Source organism: Tamandua tetradactyla, chromosome 1 (genome assembly GCF_023851605.1).
Source record: "Tamandua tetradactyla isolate mTamTet1 chromosome 1, mTamTet1.pri, whole genome shotgun sequence".
In the NCBI taxonomy this organism is placed as follows: Eukaryota; Metazoa; Chordata; class Mammalia; order Pilosa; family Myrmecophagidae; genus Tamandua; species Tamandua tetradactyla.
Window position 1 is genome coordinate 170,443,919 of NC_135327.1, and position 19,592 is coordinate 170,463,510.

The window sequence follows — 19,592 nt, forward strand, 5'->3', positions numbered from 1 at the left end:
GAACCGAGGTCCTCCGGCATAGCAGGCAAGCACTTTGCCCGCTGAGCCACCGCGGCCCGCCCTTCTCCCTCATTTTTGAAGGATAATTTTGCTGGATATAGGAGTCTTGGTTGGCAGTTTTTCTCTTTTAGTAATTTAAATATATCATCCCACTGTCTTCTAGCTTCCATGGTTTCTGCTGAGAAATCTACACATAGTCTTATTGGGTTTCCCTTGTATGTGATGGATTGTTTTTCTCTTGCTGCTTTCAAGATCCTCTCTTTCTCTTTGACCTCTGACATTCTAACTAGTAAGTGTCTTGGAGAACGCCTATTTGGGTCTAATCTCTTTGGGGTGCGCTGCACTTCTTGGATCTGTAATTTTAGGTCTTTCATAAGAGTTGGGAAATTTTCAGTGATAATTTCTTCCATTAGTTTTTCTCCTCCTTTTCCCTTCTCTTCTCCTTCTGGGACACCCACAACACGTATATTTGTGCGGTTCATATTGTCCTTGAGTTCCCTGATACCCTGTTCAAATTTTTCCATTCTTTTCCCGATAGTTTCTGTTTCTTTTTGGAATTCAGATGTTCCATCCTCCAAATCACTAATTCTATCTTCTGTCTCTTTAAATCTTTCATTGTAGGTATCCATTGTTTTTTCCATCTTTTCTACTTTATCCTTCACTTCCATAAGTTCTGTGATTTGTTTTTTCAGTTTTTCTATTTCTTCTTTATGTTCAGCCCATGTCCTCTTCATGTCCTCCCTCAATTTATCGATTTCATTTTTGAAGAGGTTTTCCATTTCTGTTCGTATATTCAGCATTAGTTGTCTCAGCTCTTGTATCTCATTTGAACTATTGGTTTGTTCCTTTGACTGGGCCATATTCTCAATCTTCTGAGCGTGAACCGTTATCTTCTGTTTCTGGCGTCTGGGCATTTAGTCAGATTTCCCTGGGTGTCGGACCCAACAAGGTTGTAAGATTTTTCTGTGATATCTCTGGGTTCTGTTTTTCTTATCCTGCCCAGTAGGTGGCGCTCGTGGCACACGTTTGTCTCACGTGTTTGGAATGGAACCCCCGGTCGCCGATCTCCGTGACCTGGGGATTTCCGATCCAATTCTCTCCGTTGGTTCAGGGGGCCGCACGTGGTGGGGGCGTCAGCCGCCGCAGCTTGAGGGAACCCTGTGGCTGGTCGCCGGGGCTGCAGCGGGCCCGGGGAATTCGCCACCGGACCAGGAAGTCGCCCGCGGGGGAGGGGCGTCGGTGACCGGCCGCCGCGGCCTGTGGAATTCCCCACCGGACCAGGAAGCTGCCCGCGCGGGGGAGGGCCACCGCGGCTTGGATAGCCCTCTGATCCGAGACTCGTAGCCGCGGACTCGAAGCCGCCCGCAAAAGAGGGGCGCCAGCCACCTCGGCTTGGGAAACTTGCCTCTCCGAGACTCTCAGCCGGCCTGGGAAGGAGGGAGGGAGTAGCTCCGGCCGCCGCAGCTGTTGCTGCTCCGGAAATCGTGTGCCACTCGGGGATCTCACCGCAGCCGAGTCTCGCAGTCAGACTAGCCAGTCCAGACTGGGTTACGCTGTGTGTCCATTCCCTGCCGTAGCCCTGGGAGCTGTTCTGCACTGTTTCAGTTCACCTAGTAGTTGCTTTGGAGGAGGAGGAACTAAGACGCACGTACCTTACTAAGCCGCCATCTTGGCCCCTCTGGCTCTTCCTCTGTTCATATAAAATTTAACCCCACAAAGGATAGGCTAAGCCTATTTAAAATTAAGTCTAAGAGTCACCCCCAAGAGAGCCTCTTCTGTTGCTCAGATGTGGCCTCTTTCTCTCAGCCAACACAACAAGCAAACTCACTGCCCTCCTCCTCTCTACGTTTGGATATGACACCCAGGGGTGTGGACCTTCCTGGCAACATGGGACAGAAATCCTAGAATGAGCTGGACTCGGCATCAAGGGATTGAGAAAACCTTCTCCATCAAAAGGGGGAAGAGTAAAATGAGACAAAATAAAGTGTCAATGGCTGACAGATTCCAAACAGAGTTGAGAGGTTATCCTGGACATTATCTTACGCATTAAATGGAGAGGCTGGAGGGAACTGCCTGAAAATATAGAGCTGTGTTCCAGTAGCCATATTTCCTGAAGATGACTATAATGATAAGCTTTTGCAATGTGACTGTGTGGTTGTGAAAACCTGGTGTTTGATGCTCTTTTATCTACCTTATCAACAGACAAGTAAAGCATAAGGATTAAAACTAAATAAATAATGGGGGAACAAATGTTAAAATAAATTTAGTAGATTGAAACGCTAGTGATCAAAGAAAGGGGGGGTAAGGGGTATGGATTGTATGATTTTTTTTCAGTTTTCTTTTTATTTCTTTTCCTGAATTGATGCAAATGTTCGAAAAAATCACGATGATGATGAATATACAACTATGTGATGATATTGTGAGTTTCAGATTATATAACAAGAATGGAATGATCATATGGTAAGAATGTTTGTGTTTGTATGTGGTTATGTTTCATAAATAATTTAAAAAATTATTTTCACAAACTTGCCTTAATAAAAGGTGAAAATGTTACTGTTCAGTATACTTATGAAGCCTGTCAAGATTTGTGAATGGAGAAATATGGGGAATAATAGATAATCAGCGTTAATTTATATGATCTTATTCTAGTGGATGTGATATATTTTTAAAAGGGGATGAAACCCTTTACAAATTCTCATCCCAGTGGAGCAAAATACTGAGCAAACAGTTATTCAGCACTATGATCCATATTAATAAGCTTCTCAACTTAAATAAAGTCTTCACCTTTTCTTTCTCTTAATTACTTAAGCATAAATTGCTTTAGAAAAATTTACATCCCAGTATCTGGTTTGGGTCAAGATGTCTAATCATGAGATCTTTCTATGATATATGAAATAGGATAATATAAAAAAAAATCTGTCAAATACATTAGAAAGCATTTTGAATAGAAATGATGGTTCTTATTTAAAACATTACTCTTTAATATATATACTATGATGGAGTAAAAGAGGCCTTAATATTTTTTATTGTTGGAGACAATGATTTTAATAAATTCCTATTTATCTGCTATTGTGCTTTTAGTTGTTCGATAACTGAAGGCTTCTGAATGGTTTAACAAAAAAACACATCTCAAGTCTCGTTGCTTTTCTGAGTGTCTCTTCAAGTATACAAATGTATTTCTCAACCTGAGCATTCTTTGCAATCACAGACATAGAAATCTTTCAAATGCTGAATAGTAGGAACTACTTGATTTTTAAGTAAATCATTAACAGAGGAAAATATTGGTGTATTTTCAACCTATCAGGAAAAGTTATTGATGTTTATGTGTGATTCATAGTGATTCTGAATATGTTTCCCAGCTACAAGTACACTAGAACTACTGCTGTGGTATCCAGAGGATAGAAGTGTTAGTTCCTCATGTTATCCCTGTGCAGGTTGGGTCTGAGTTTTTAAAGAATTATGTAACTTGTGAAGAGGTGACTTTAGCATAAGAGCAGTTCCTTGAGTTGTATGCATAGCTTTTACTGGGCTAACACTGGCTTCAATTAAAACTTTTGAATTATAAAGTGAGTATAAGCTTACTCTCATTTTCAAAAGCTGAATCATAGTTTATTTCTTGAATTAATATGATAGAAACATTAAAATTCAGGACCACTGGAATATGACAATATTTTCAGGTTGTGGTTTGTTATACTTAATGGTTTGCTTGTTTTTTTCAAAGAAACTGAAAAAGCTTGCTCTAGTAGTAGAAGAAAATACATTGCTTTCCTCAGAAGATTATAAAATTATTCAGGCTTATTGTAGTTAATAAATGGTTACCAAGAATGCTAGTTAAATGCCAATGAACTGTTTTTACTCTTTTTATATGATATATATGAATTTCTGGGAGTGATGGTGCCAGTGGTACCTCCAATTACATTTTGTCAAACACTTAAGCACTCTCGTTGATGTTGCCATAATCTGTTCAACACTCCCAGTATATTTTCTCAATGTCTGTTTACTTAAAATGGTTTGGAATGACAAAATTAACAAGCAATAAAATCTGAATTATCATGAAAAAAAAAAACCCACCAAAAAATAAACTGGATAAAAAGAGAAAATGCCACCAATATGGTTCAAAGACATGAGATTTTACTCTTCAAGTTAAGTTCCTCTTCTAGTTAGTGTATTCTTTACCTTAAGACTTTTTGAGGCATCTGATTCCCTTATAACTCAGAGATAACAGATTCAGATCTTTCAATAATTGCCTAAGAACACTATAATGCTAAAAGCTTTCAGAAAGGGCTGAAAGTAAATACCTTTTGATAAACTGATAAACTAATGAATGCACCTAACCGGAATTCTTATAGGATGCACTCAGCTTAATAAGATTCATGTCTGAAAGTAGAACTAGAACGGAGAGGTTTCATTTTAAGAACTGATTGCTCATACATACATATACACACACACATGCGCAAATGTTGAAATTCTTGGTGTAAACTCATTACACAATTGCTTGGCCTTTATGTTTCCTGAGCAACATTTCAATTCTTAAAAATACTTTTATTGAGGAATATCCACACATGTACAGCCCAACCATATTATACTATCAGTTGCTCACAATATCATCACATAGCTGTGTATTCTTCACCATGACCATTTTTAGAACATCTGCATCACTTCAGAAAAATAAATAAACTCATATATTCCATACCCCTTATTACTCCCTGTCACTGACATACAGTATTTCAATCTACCCAATTTTTACCCTTTAACTCCCCCTATTATTTATTTTCATCCTTATTTATTTATTTAAAAACTCATTTGTCCATACCCTGGATAAAAGGAGCACCAGACACGAGATTTTCATAATCACAGAGTCACACTGTAGAAGCTATAGAGTTATGTTGTCTTCTTCAAGAATAAGGCTACTGGGCTACAATTCAACAGTTTCAGGTACTTCCCTTTAGCCACCCCATTACACCATAAACTAAAAAGAAGTATCTATATAATGTCTAAGAGCAAGCGCCAAGATAACCTCCCAACTCTGAGGTTGGGAGCCACTGAGACTTCATTTTGTTCTATTTCTCTCTTCCCCCTTTTGGTCAGAGGTTAAAGTTTTAAAATATGGATGGTATCATCCTTTACCCAGCAATTCAGTCACGTCTTCAGGCTGTACTTCTAATTCTAACTCTCCTGCTAATTCCACTATATCTAAAGTTACTTCTTCCACTGAAATCCTGAACCCTTCAAAGTCATCCATGTGGGTTGGGATCAGTATCTTCCAAACCCTGGTTAGTGCTGATATTTTGATCTCCTCCCAGTAATCATGAATCTTCTTATGGCATCTAGAATGGTGAATACTTTCCAGAAGGTTTTGAATACTTTCCAGAAGGTTTTCAATTTACTTGGCCTAGATCCTTCAGAAGAATCACTATCTATGGCAGCTATAGCTATATGATATATATATTTTTTAATGCAATTTTATTGAGATATCTTCACATGCCATATAGTCATCTGAAGTATACAAACAAGTTCACAGTATCATCACATAGTTGTGCAGTCATCAGCACAACTGATTTTTAAATATTTTCATTACTCATTAAACAATAAAAATAAGAATAAAAATAAAAGTTAAAAGAACACCCAAAACATCCCATATCCCCTATCCCCCTCTTTTATTTATTATTATTTTTGCCTTTATTTTCTTACTCATCTGTCCATACACTGGACAATGGGAGTGTCAGTTACAAGGTTTTCAGATCACATGGTCATGCTGTAAAAGCTATATAGTTGTACAATCATCTTCAAGAATCAAGGCTACCGGGTTAGAGTTCAGTGGCTTCCAGGCATTTCCCTCTAGCTACTCTAATGCACCAAAAAACTGAAAAGAGATATCAATATAATGCATAAAAATAAACTCCAGAATGACCTCTTGACTCTATTTGAACTCTCTCAGCCACTGAAACTTTGTTTCTCTTCCCCAATTAGGTCAAGAAGTCTTTCTTAATCCCATGATGCCAGGGTCAGACTCATCCCTGGGAGTCAGGGTGCACATTGCCAGGGAGATTTTTACCCCCGGGAGTCATGTTAAATGTAGCAGGGAAGGCAGTGAATTTAACTGTGGTGTTGGCTTAGAGAGAGAGAGAGGCCACATCTGAGCAACAAAGGAAGTTCTCTTGGGGTGGCTCTTAGGCATTATAAGTAGGCTTAGCTTCTCCTTTGCAGGAACAAATTTCAAAAGGGCAAACCCCAAGAGCGAGGGCTTGGCCTATTAAATTGGTAGCCCCCAGCGCTTGGAGAATCTCAGGTCTTCCCCAGATGGGAAATTTAATATTTCTACATTTTCCCCCAACCCTTCAAGGGGACTTAACAAATACTTTTTTATCTTCTGCCCAGATTACTCTGGGATGTATCAAGGCATCATACTAACCCACACAAATCAACAGGATCTCACTCCCTATTCTAGGTTCCATGTAATTATGGTACTTGAATAAACTGATTAAACAAGTTAAATAGTGTGTTACAGGAAATACAAATTTTGTACCAAATAAACAAATCTTTCTTTGGTTTCACCCAGAATTTCAAGTTTTAAAAATACAGTCAATATCATCCTTTACCCTTCAGTCTGATTTACCTTAGTTCTAACCAGATAAGCTTAATTCATATTAATAATTCATGTCTGATCTTTTCCTCCACTTTTTAAAAAGTTGCTGTATGGGATAATGCTGTCTTTCATAGCTGCAGAACTCTAATTTTGAGTCACAGGTATCATACAGATACCTGAAGTTCCAGGGAACAGCCAGGTTATACACGAAATATATTTCTTAAATAATAAAACTTCAAAGTCAAAATGACTCCTTGATCCATGGACTGCAGAAAGGATGTTATCATATCAGGCATGAAAACAACATTAATCACACTGTACATCTTCATCAGAGCTCTTTGGTCACTAGGATCATTGTTAATGAGCAGTAATATTTTGAAAGAAATCTTTCTTTTTTAGCAGTAAGTCTCAACAGTGGGCTTAAGATATCCAGTAAACTATACCATAAACAGATGTGCTGTCATCCAGGCTTTCTTGTTCCATTTATAGAGCATAGGCAGAGTAGATTGAGCATAATTCTTAAGGGCCTTAGGATTTTCAGAATGGTAAATGAGCACTGGGTTCAACTTTAAGTCACCGTTGCATTAGCCCCTAACACAAGAGCCTATCCTTTGAAGATCTGAAGCCAGGCATTGATATCTTTAGCTATGAAAATGTCAGATGGCATCTTCTTTCAATAGAAGGCTGTTTCGTCTACATTGAAAATCTATTGTTTAGTGTAGCAATGTTAATCTGTTATCTTGGCTAGATTTTCTGGATAATTTGTTGCAGTTTCTACATCAGCACTTGCTGATTCACCTTGAATTTCATGTTACGGAGATAGCGTCTTTCCTTAAAACTCAAGAACCAACTCTGCTAGCTTCAAACTTTTCTTCCCCAGCTTCCTAACCTCTCAGCCTTCAAGAGAGTTAGGGTTTTGCTCTAGATTAGGCCTTGGTTTAATGGAATGTTATGGCTGGTCTAATCTTTATCCAGACCACTAAAAACTTTCTCCTTAGCAATAAGGCTATTTTACTTTCTTATCATTTATGTGTTCACTGGGATAGCACTTTTCATTTCCTTCAAGAACATGGGTATCTGGCACAAGAGGCCTAGCTTTAAGCCTACATCAACTTTCAACATGTCTTCCTCACTAAGCTTAATCATTTTTAATTTTTGATTTAAACCAAGAGTCATGTGACTCTTCCTTCCATTTGAACACTTAAAGGGCACTGTAGGATTATTAATTGGCCTAATTTCAATATTGTTGTGTTTCAGGTCAAGGAGAGGGAAACAGATAGGGAAATGGCTAATCAGCAGAAAAGTAAGAACACACAAATTCATTAGTTAAATTTGCCATCTTATATGGGCACAGTTTGTGGTGTCCCCAAACAATTACAATAGTAACATCAAAGTCACTGATCAGTAGAGTCCTAGATTGTAAACTCTTATAGCAGTTACACATATTCAGGATATTTCTCAATTCTGAGATACTGAGTTGTTTGTATATAACCTGGTCATCCCCAGAAACTTCAGGAATTTATGTGACACCTGAGACTCAGAGTTAGAGCTCTGAAGCTATGAAAGTCAGCTCTACCCCATACTGGAACTACTTAAAAAGTTGAAAAAGGGATCAGACTTCAACTAGAGATATAAATGAAGCTGACCTGGATAGGACTAAGGTAGATCAGAATATAGGGTAAAGGATGATATCATCCATATTTTAAAACTTCAACTTCTTCTGTGACACACCAAAGGGAGAGATGCTTATTTGGTACAAAATTTATATTTTAGGTAGTGCACCTAATTTAACTTGGTCAGTTTAGTTGAACCCCATTTAGGTACATGGAATCTTGAATAGGGCTTGAGATCTTGTTGGTTTGTCCAAGTTAGTGTGATGCCCCGATATATCCCAGAGTAATCTGAGGAGTGAACAAAGAAGTATTCCCAAGGTACCCTTGGGGGACTGGGGAGAAAGGAGGAAATACTCAACTTCCTCGTTTGGGGAATTCCTGATATTCTCACAAAAAGTGGGAACAATTCAGCAGGTGAACTCACTGTCCTCCCCAACTACATGGGACATGACTCCTGGGATAAGCCAGGATTCAGCATCACAGGATTGAGAAAGACATCTTGGCCAAAAGGGGGGAGAGAAATGAGACAAAATAAAGTTTCAATGGCTAAGAGATTTCAAACAGAGTTGAAAGGTTATCCTGGAGGTTATTCTTATGCATTATATAGGTATCCCTTTTTAGTTTATGGTATATTGGAGTGGCTGGAGGGAAGTGCCTGAAAATGTTATGTTCCAGTAGCCTTGATTCTTGAAGACAACTGTATAAAGATGTAATTTTTACAATGTGACTGTGTGATTGTGAAAACTTTGTGTCTGATGCTCTTTTTATCCAAGGTATGAACAGATGAGTAAAAAAATAAGGATAAAAAATAAATAAATAATAGGGGACAAGGGGTAAAGTAAATTGAGTAAATTTAAATACTAGTGGTCAGTGAGAGAGATGGGTAAGGGGCATGCGACATATGAATTTTTTCTTTTTATTTCTTTTTCTGGAGTAATGCAAATGTTCTAAAAACGATCACAATGAATGCACAACTATGTGATGCTATTGTGAGCCATGATGTACACCATGCATGAACTGTATGTGTGTTAAGATTTCTCAATAAAAATATTTTAAAAAAAAGATCACTGATCACAGATCACCATACAGACACAATACTAATAAAAAAGTTTCAAATATTGTAAGAATCACCAAAATGTGCCACAGAGACACAAAGTGAGCACATGCTGTTGGAAAAATGGTGTCGACAGACTTGCTCGACACAGGATTGCCACAAACCTTCAAAACAAGGTATGTCTATATTAAAAACTCTCTCTTAAAGTGAGCCTTCAAAAGCTGCAAGACAGCTTTCTACTTCTCGTCTGAGAAATTTAAACTTTCTCTTAAAAATGTACAGTAGAGGGATCCTCGTTGGCATAGCGCGCCGGCTGCCCCATCAGCCCAGGATCCTGCCGGCCGGTGAACAGGCACGAACGCGCCAGTTCCTCCTCCAGAGCAACTACTAGGTCACCAGAAACAGTGCAGAACAGCTCCCAGGGACACGGCAGGCACCGGACACACAGCGTACCCCAGTCTGGACTGGCTGGACCGGCTGCGAGACTCCGCTGCAGTGAGCTCCCAGGGTGAGTGGCGCGCACTTCCCCGGGCCGCGGCGGCTGGCGGCCGGCGCCCCTCCCTCCCCTCCTTCCCGGACCGGGTGAGAGTCTCAGAGAGGCAAGTTTCCCAAGCCGCGGTGGATGGCTGCCGGCACCCCTCTCTCGCGGGCGGCTTCCTATACCGGCTATGAGTCTCAGATCAGCAAGTTCCCCAAACCGCGGCGGCCAGAGGCCCTCCCCCACAGGCAGCTTCCTGGTCCAGCGGTGAGTCTCGGATCAGCGAGTTCCCCAAGCCGTGGCAGCCGGTGGCTGGCGCCCCTCCCCCATAGGCAGCTGCCCGGAGGGAGAGGAGGGAGTCTCCGACAGTGGCAGGGACTGGGTCCAACCAAACACCAATAGTGGCATTAATAAAGGAGCAACAACATCTTTTGCTGGTGGGACCCGCAGACAGACAAGCGCCACATACTGGGCAGGATAAAAAAAACAGAGCCTAGAGACTTCACAGGAAAGTCTTTCAACCTGCTGGGTCTCACATTCAGGGATATCTGATTAAATGTCCAGACGCCAGCAAAAAATAACAAATCACACCAGGAAAATTGAAGATATGCCCCAGTCAAAAGAACAAACCAATAGCTCAAATGAGATAGAGGAGCTGAGACAACTAATTCTGAATATACGAACAGAAATGGAAAACCTCTTCAAAAACCAAATCAATAAATTGAGGGAGGACATGAAGAAGGTAAGGGATGAACAAAAAGAAGAAATGGAAAGTCTGAAAAAACAAATCACAGAACTTATGGGAATGAAAGATACAGTAGAAGAGATGAAAAAACAATGGAAACCAACAATGGTAGATTTCAAGAGACAGAGGTTAGAATTAGTGAACTGGAGGATGGAACATCTGAAATCCAAAAAGAAACAGAAACCATAGGGAAAAGAATGGAAAAATTTCAGCAGGGGATCAGAGAACTGAATGATAACATGAAGTGCACAAATATAGGTGTTGTGGGTGTCCCAGAAGGAGAAGAGAAGGGAGAAGAAGGAGAAAAACTAATGGAAGAAATTATCACTGAAAATTTCCCAACTCTTATGAAAGACCTAAAATTACAGATCCAAGAAGTGCAGCGCACCCCAAAGAGAAAAGATCCATATAGGTGTTCTCCAAGACACTTATTAGTTAGAATGTCAGAGGTCAAAGAGAAAGAGAGGATCTTGAAAGCAGCAAGAGAAAAGCAATCCATCATATACAAGGGAAGCCGAATAAGACTATGTGTAGATTTCTCAGCAGAAACCATGGAGGCAAGAGGACAGTGGGATGATATATTTAAATTACTAAAAGAGAAAAACTGCCAACCAAGAATTCTATATCCAGCAAAATTGTCCTTCAAAAATGAGGGAGAAATTAAAACATTTTCAGACAAAAAGTCACTGAGGGAATTTGTGACCAAGAGACCAGCTCTGCAAGAAATACTAAAGGGAGCACTAGAGTCAGATATGAAAAGACAGAAGAGAGAGGTGTGGAGAAGAGTGTAGAAAGAAGGAAAATCAGATATGATATATATAATACAAAAGGCAAAATGGTAGAGGAAAATATTACCCAAACAGTAATAACACTAAATTTTAATGGACTGAATTCCCCAATCAAAAGACATAGACTGGCAGAATGGATTAAAAAAAAGGATTCTTCTATATGCTGTCTACAGGAAACACATCTTAGACCCAAAGATAAATATAGGTTGAAAGTGAAAGGTTGGGAAAAGATATTTCATGCAAATAACAACCAGAAAAGAGCAGGAGTAGCCATACTAATATCCAACAAATTAGACTTCAAATGTAAAACAGTTAAAAGAGACAAAGAAGGATACTATCTACTAATAAAAGGAACAATTAAATAAGAAGACATAACAATCATAAATATTTATGCACCGAATCAGAATGCCCCAAAATATGTGAGGAATACACTGCAATTATTGAAAAGGGAAATAGACAATCTACCTAATAGCTGGAGACTTCAATTCACCACTCTCATCAATGGACAGAACATCTAGACAGAGGATCAATAAAGAAACTGAGAATTTGAATATTACAATAAATGAGCTAGACTTAACAGACATTTATAGGACATTACACCCCACAACAGCAGGATACACCTTTTTCTCAAGTGCTCATGGATCATTCTCAAAGATAGACCATATGCTGGGTCACAAAGCAAGTCTCAACAAATTTAAAAAGATTGAAATCATATACAACACTTTCTCGGATCATAAAGGAATGAAGTTGGAAATTAATAATAGGCACAGTGCCAGAAAATTCACAAATACGTGGAGGCTCAACAACACAGTCTTAAATAACGAGTGGGTCAAGGAAGAAATTACAAGAGAAATTAGTAAATACCTCGAGGTGAATGAAAATGAAAACACAACATATCAAAACCTATGGGACGCAGCAAAGGCAGTGCTAAGAGGGAAATTTATTGCCCTAAATGCCTATATCAAAAAAGAAGAAAGGGCAAAAATGCAGGAATTAACTGTCCACTTGGAAGAACTGGAGAAAGAACAGCAAACTAACCCCAAAGCAAGCAATAGGAAAGAAATAACAAAGATTAGAGCAGAAATAAATGAAATTGAGAACATGAAAACAATAGAGAAATCAATAAGACCAGAAGTTGGTTCTATGAGAAAATCAACAAGATTGATAGGCCCTTAGCAAGACTGACAAAAAGAAGAAGAGAGAAAATGCAAATAAATAAGATCAGAAATGGAAGAGGAGACATAACTACTGACCTCACAGAAATAAAGGAGGTAATAAAAGGATACTATGAACAACTTTATGCTAATAAATACAACAATGTAGATGAAATGGACAAGTTCCTGGAAAGGCATGAACAACCAACTTTGACTCAAGAAGAAATAGATGACCTCAACAAACCAATCACAAGTAAAGAAATTGAATCAGTCATTAAAAAGCTTCCCAAAAAGAAAAGTCCAGGACCAGACGGCTTCACATGTGAATTCTACCAAACTTTCCAGAGAGAATTAGTACCAACCCTGCTCAAACTCTTCAAAAATATTGAAGTGGAGGGAAAGCTACCTAATTCATTCTATGAAGCCTACATCACCCTCATACCAAAACCAGGCAAAGATATTACAAAAAAAGAAAACTACAGACCAATCTCTCTAATGAATATAGATGCAAAAATCCTCAACAAAATTCTAGCAAACCGAATCCAGCAACACATTAAAAGAATTATACATCATGACCAAGTAGGATTCATCCCAGGTATGCAAGGATGGTTCAACATAAGAAAATCAATTAATGTAATACACCATATCAACAAATCAAAGCAGAAAAATCACATGATCATCTCAATTGATGCAGAGAAGGCATTTGACAAGATTCAACATCCTTTCCTGTTGAAAACACTTCAAAAGATAGGAATACAAGGGAACTTCCTTAAAATGATAGAGGGAATATATGAAAAACCCACAGCTAATATCATCCTCAATGGGGAAAAATTGAAAACTTCCCCCTAAGATCAGGAACAAGACAAGGATGTCCATTATCACCACTGTTATTCAACATTGTGTTGGAGGTTCTAGCCAGAGCAATTAGACAAGAAAAAGAAATACAAGGCATCAAAATTGGAAAGGAAGAAGTAAAACTATCACTGTTTGCAGACGATATGATACTATACGTCGAAAACCCTGAAAAATCCACAACAAAACTACTAGAGCTAATAAATGAGTACAGCAAAGTAGCAGGTTACAAGATCAACATTCAAAAATCTGTAGTGTTTCTATACACTAGCAATGAACAAGCGGAGGCGGAAATCAAGAAACAAATTCCATTTACAATTGCAACTAAAAGAATAAAATACTTACGAATAAATTTAACTAAAGAGACAAAAGACCTATACAAAGAAAACTACAAGAAATTGTTAAAAGAAATCACAGAAGACCTAAATAGATGGAAGGGCATACCGTGTTCATGGATTGGAAGACTAAATATAGTTAAGATGTCAATTCTACCTAAATTGATTTACAGAGTCAACGCAATACCAATCAAAATCCCAATAGAAAAACCAATAAGCAAATTTATCTGGAAGGGCAGGGTGCCCCAAATTGCTAAAAGTATCTTGAGGAAAAAAAACAAAGCAGGAGGTCTCATACTGCCTGACTTTAAGGCATATTATGAAGCCACAGTGGTCAAAACAGCATGGTATTGGCATAAAGATAGATATATCGACCAATGGAATCGAATAGAGTGCTCAGATATAGACCCTCTCATCTATGGACACCTGATCTTTGATAAGGCAGTCAAGCCAACTCACCTGGGACAGAACAGTCTCTTCAATAAATGGTGCCTAGAGAACTGGATATCCATATGCAAAAGAAGGAAAGAGGACCCGTATCTCACACCCTATACAAAAGTTAACTCAAAATGGATCAAAGATCTAAACATTAGGTCTAAGACCATAAAACAGTTAGAGGAAAATGTAGGGAGAAATCTTATGAATCTTACAATTGGAGGCAGTTTTATGGACCTTAAACCTAAAGCAAAAAGCAAGAAGAAAGAAAGAAAGAAATGGGAGCTCCTCAAAATTAAACACTTTTGTGCATCAAAGAACTTCATCAAGAAAGTAGAAAGACAGCCTACACAATGGGAATCAATATTTGGAAATGATTTATCAGATAAAGGTCTAGTATCCAGAATTTATAAAGAGATTGTTCAACTCAACAACAAAAAGACAGCCAATCCAATTACAAAATGGGAAAAAGACTTGAACAGACACCTCTCAGAAGAGGAAATACAAATGGCCAAAAGGCACATGAAGAGATGCTCAATGTCCCTGGCCACTAGAGAAATGCAAATCAAAACTACAATGAGATATCATCTCACACCCAGCAGAATGGCCATTATCAACAGAACAGAAAATGACAAGTGCTGGAGAGGATGCGGAGAAAGAGGCACACTTATTCACTGTTGGTGGGAATGTTAATTGGTGCAACCACTGTGGAAGGCTGTTTGGCGGTTCCTCAAAAAACTGAATATAGAATTGCCATACGACCCAGCAATACCATTGCTAGGTATCTACTCAAAGGACTTAAGGGCAAAGACACAAATGGACATTTGCACACCAATGTTTATAGCAGTGTTATTTACAATTGCAAAGAGATGGAAACAGCCAAAATGTCCATCAACAGATGAGTGGCTAAACAAACTGTGGTATACACATACGATGGAATATTATGCAGTTTTAAGACAGAATAAACTTATGAAGCACGTAATAACATGGATGGACCTAGAGAACATTATGCTGAGTGAGACTAGCCAAAAACTAAAGGACAAATACTGTATGGTCCCACTGATGCGAACCGACATTAAAGAATAAACTTGGAATATGTCATTGGTAACAGAGACCATCAGGAGATAGAAATAGGGTAAGATAATGGATAATTGGAGCTGAAGGGATACAGACTGTGCAACAAGACTGTATACAAAAACTCAGAAAAGGACAGCACAATACTACCTAATTGTAATGTAATTATGTTAAAACACTGAATGAAGCTGCATCTGAGGTATAGTTTTTTTTAATTTTATTTATTTTTTATTTTTTTCTATTATCGTTTTATTTCTTTTTCTGTTGTCTTTCTATTTCTTTTTCTAAATCGATGCAAATGTACTAAGAAATGATGAATATGCATCTTATGTGATGATATTAAGAATTACTGATTATATATGTAGAATGGAATGATTTCTAAATGTTGTGTTAGTTAATTTTTTAATTAATAAAAAAAGGATGCTTACTATTGCAGAAAAAAAAAAATGCACAGTAGAACTAAAGAAGAAGACAATCAAGGGTCATCTGAAACTGTGATTGGCTCTCTAAAAATCCTTGGACAAAGACAGACACCATGACTCAAGCATAAGTTTTCCTAAGACCGCTGAAAGCATGGCTGATACAAAGGCTTGGGCTAAGAATGCTGTGGAATGGACAGCAAAGGATCCACATGGCTTCCTTATGACAGTGATTTTTTGGCCCTTACTCCATTGTACCATACTGTCCTGGGAATTAGCCAAGTTGATTGAGACCAGGGAAAAGGAAAAGAAGAGACAAAATGTCAAGAAAATATTGCAAAGGCCGAACAACTGAAAAAGGACTGAAGAAAAGAACAGGCTCTGAAACTAGAGGAAAATTATTTAGAAAATTACACAGCTCTGGAAGGAAGCACTAGGTTGCTTTTTTGAGTTTTATGACAGTATTATATAGTAATCAATGTCTGACCATATGAAAGAATCATGTTAGCTATAACCTCGGTACTACAGCAACTTTTAGGCTTAGATACAGAAGTTTGTTGGGTATCTGTGACAGTTATTGGGTAAATTAGCATTTATTATGCTACAAAGTCTTTATAACTGACTTAGTCACATGCCACTTTATAATCTAGCTACTGAAATAAAAATATCCTATGGAGAAAAAAATGACTTTAGATAATGTATTCTATTCAAACAATAGTTTAAATTAGGGTCCTATTCTGGACAAAGGATGTTAAGTCACAATTGTCCTCTCTGAGATGAAAAGTGTGTTTGGGCTCAAAGATACAGTATATTAATCCCACCTTTTGTCATTATTGTTTATTTCTTGGAATATAATCATTTCTGGCTTTTTCAAAGCAAAATAATATTAGTCATTTAATACTTTATCTTCCGCATAGTTTTTCTGATTTTTAGCCTTTATCTTGGTAATACAATTATCAGACATTCTACTTTTTTTTAAACCTAAGTTTATAGAGTCCTTTTGTCCTGACTAGTAGAATACTTGCAGGATAGAACAATTTTGTATTTAAGAGCAAGTCTATTTTCTTAGAGATGACTTGTTGAGCAGAATAAAATTATAATTTAAAGTTTGCATACAAATGCCAAACATTGTAGTACCTTACAATCCATTTATTTTTGCTTGTGCTAAGTAGAAGTATGAAATAGTTAAAATTCTTATCAGGCAATCTGCTAATTATATAGATCTACTCTTTTGTTTAACTCATGTAGTAGTAATGTAATATACTTTTTAATTAAGCAGTTTTAAGGTGAAAATTAAAATTTCAAGATTCTTTTAAGGAACCCTTAAGATGAACAGTTAAGTCATATTTCATAAGTGGTAAGGAAAGCTTGGAAAAATTTTGTTAGGCACAGCAGTAAGTGCGGTGAAAACAGATAAATTATGTCAAAATGAGAATATTATATTTAGAAGAAAAGAGCTAAAAAATATTTCTTTGTAAGTAGCATAAAAGGAATTTTTACTATTAAACATAGCTTTTGCAAACTAATAGTCTACTTTTCACGATCAGTCTTTTATAACTTTTAAAGTATTTTCCCCACTTTTTAAATGAATTTTAAGTTACAAAAAATTGTCCAAAAGCTTTAATTTAAAAATGAAACTAGGTAAGGAAATAAATTTGACATTTTTATAAAGAAGAAAGAAAAAGCTACAAGATAAGTGCTACACAAGTCAGGAAGAACTCACAATAATTAAAATTCAGTAGGAGTAAGTAAGAGTTGAGACCTTGCATTCACAATATGAAGAGTAAGTGAAGGGATAAAAATACTAGTGGTCAAACTCAGTTCAATCATTAGAGCAAGAGCAATGTAAAAAAAAATTTGTGTTACATTGTTTACTAGAATAAAAAAAAATCCAAGGAACCGCACAAAACAAACAGTGAACCCAAAATGAAACCATGAACTATGGTTAAAAGTACAATTATTCAAATGTGCTTTCATCAATAATAACAAATGTACCATGCCAAAGCAAAGTGTTAATAATAGGGTGGTATATGGGAATTCAGTATTTTATGCATTTTTTTGTAAATCCATAACTTCTCTAATTAAAAAAAAAAGAGTAAAGGGCTGTAGTTATAAATAAAATTACTAACTGCTTGGTTGATATGCCTGTTCAATAGCAGATGACTTTTATTCAACTTACTTTTAAAATCCATCATCTTAATGTTAGATATATTACTTGATAATAACCACAGATTAAAATGGTTGGATTAAATCTGTTTATAATTTTGCAAAGTGATTTTTCATTCTCCTTAAACACCCCTTCTGGTAGAGGGGGAAAAATACTCTGGGCTGCACAGAATTGGCCCTGTTTTTTTTTTTTAAATGATCTTTAATTACACTTTAAAGCAGATTTTGTGTGTGGGGAATTGGAATTCTACTTGTTAGAAAATTACAGAGTATTTGAGGATCTGCTATTAGCTGCAGAAACAAACAGATTTGTAAGACAAATGATCAGTAGCCTAAAAAAAAACTACCTGTGGGAGACAATTTTTGGCCTAGGGAAGATCTGCATGTGGTCATGAAGGCTGCCCAAATTATGAGCTTATAAAACCTGTAAGGAGCTGCTAAGGAGAGAACAGAAGATTTATATTAGTCAGTAGGAAGCAGTGGAGAACTCAATCATGAAGATTTAGTAAATGTACTGTGGCTGGTTTTCGTGCCTGAGTCCATAATAGTGATCTGGGATTGAGTCTGAGGTGAAGGGAAGGAACAACAACAACAACAAAAACTGCAAAAAGTCAAATACAACGTTTAGGAATGGGTATGTTTGGATAGAACTTGGAAATACAATACTAACAAGAAATGGGATGAAATGGAACCATTAAAGGTAAGTGTGAAGAGAATTCAATGATAAAGCTGTCAAGAGATCTTTGGTACCTAGTTTGCAACCTATTTCCTCCACAATTCTGGAGAAATTTCATTCTCTGGGTTTTTAACATGACAAGCTATGTGACAGAATTATAGACCTTTTTAAGCACCACAGAGGATATATTTTTCAGATTGCATCACAATTCTCCTATCACTTGTGACTGATGTGATGAAGTGCCAACTGAAGCATGAGCCTTGGGAGCTGCTGTACTTGGCTGACATAACAGTAAAAATGACTGTAAGGATTGTGCTATGGATTGAATTCTTCTTTAATTAATTTTTAATTAAAAAAAATATGACAAGAAAGAAACATAAACATTCTTAACATATGATCATTCCGTTATATATATATATATAATCAGTAATGATTGAATTCTTTTGAGATCATTTAAGCTCTTACAAAAAGAAAATGACAAACTCAGGTTCATTAACTCTCTGCTCAAGTCACAGTCTAGGAACCACCAAGCTCTCCTGACGGATGTAAAAGAAGCTCTTATTTCTTGTAGTCACAGGGCTGTTATTACTAAAACTCAAACACAAAATGTAATCCTGTAACTTACTGAATTACAGGTAACAGTTGAATTGAGTCTTGCCAACTTTCACTTGCCAAATGAAAGTCAGGAAACTGACTGGTTAAAGGGCAAGATTCTGTAACAGAATGGGGACATCTAGTTTGACCTAGATGAAACTGATGATTTTGAACCCCCAAATCACTCCTCCATGATAATCTTATCTGGGATAGATGTCTATTTTTCTTCAAGACCTATCATAATCACCTTCTGTTGCCAAAAGAACCATAAATATGGTCAAATTTCATCATGTCACAGGGGACAGGTACACACAGAGGAAATAACTTACACATCAAGAGAGTCACAAAACTTTGCTAAGATGTTTTGAAGAAACATGGGAACAAGTGTGGAAATGGATTCTAAGAATGTTAGACCAAGGAAGGGTAGAGTATAACACTAGATTAAGCCAAATTAGTTGACACGAGTAAACTTTATAGAGATTCTAGATTTAATGTGTTAGCTCTAATAGTTCAAAGTGGATTCAACAGCTTCTTTGGTTGGTTGGCTAAAACTTGGACTACAGTTAATAAGGTTGATATGCCAGCATTCCCCTGGATTGATGTACAGGAAGGAACATAAAGGT

At 37.3% G+C, this 19,592-nt stretch overlaps 1 protein-coding gene and 1 pseudogene across 2 annotated transcripts in view; one reads left to right on the top strand and one right to left on the bottom strand.

Annotated features, from left to right (window-relative positions):
* TNPO3 (transportin 3) overlaps positions 1–19,592 on the bottom strand; it is a 140,970-nt gene that overhangs the window by 72,109 nt on the left and 49,269 nt on the right. The gene's annotated exons all lie outside the window — the stretch shown is intronic.
* On the top strand, positions 15,688–15,899 carry LOC143655788 (small integral membrane protein 15-like; annotated as a pseudogene).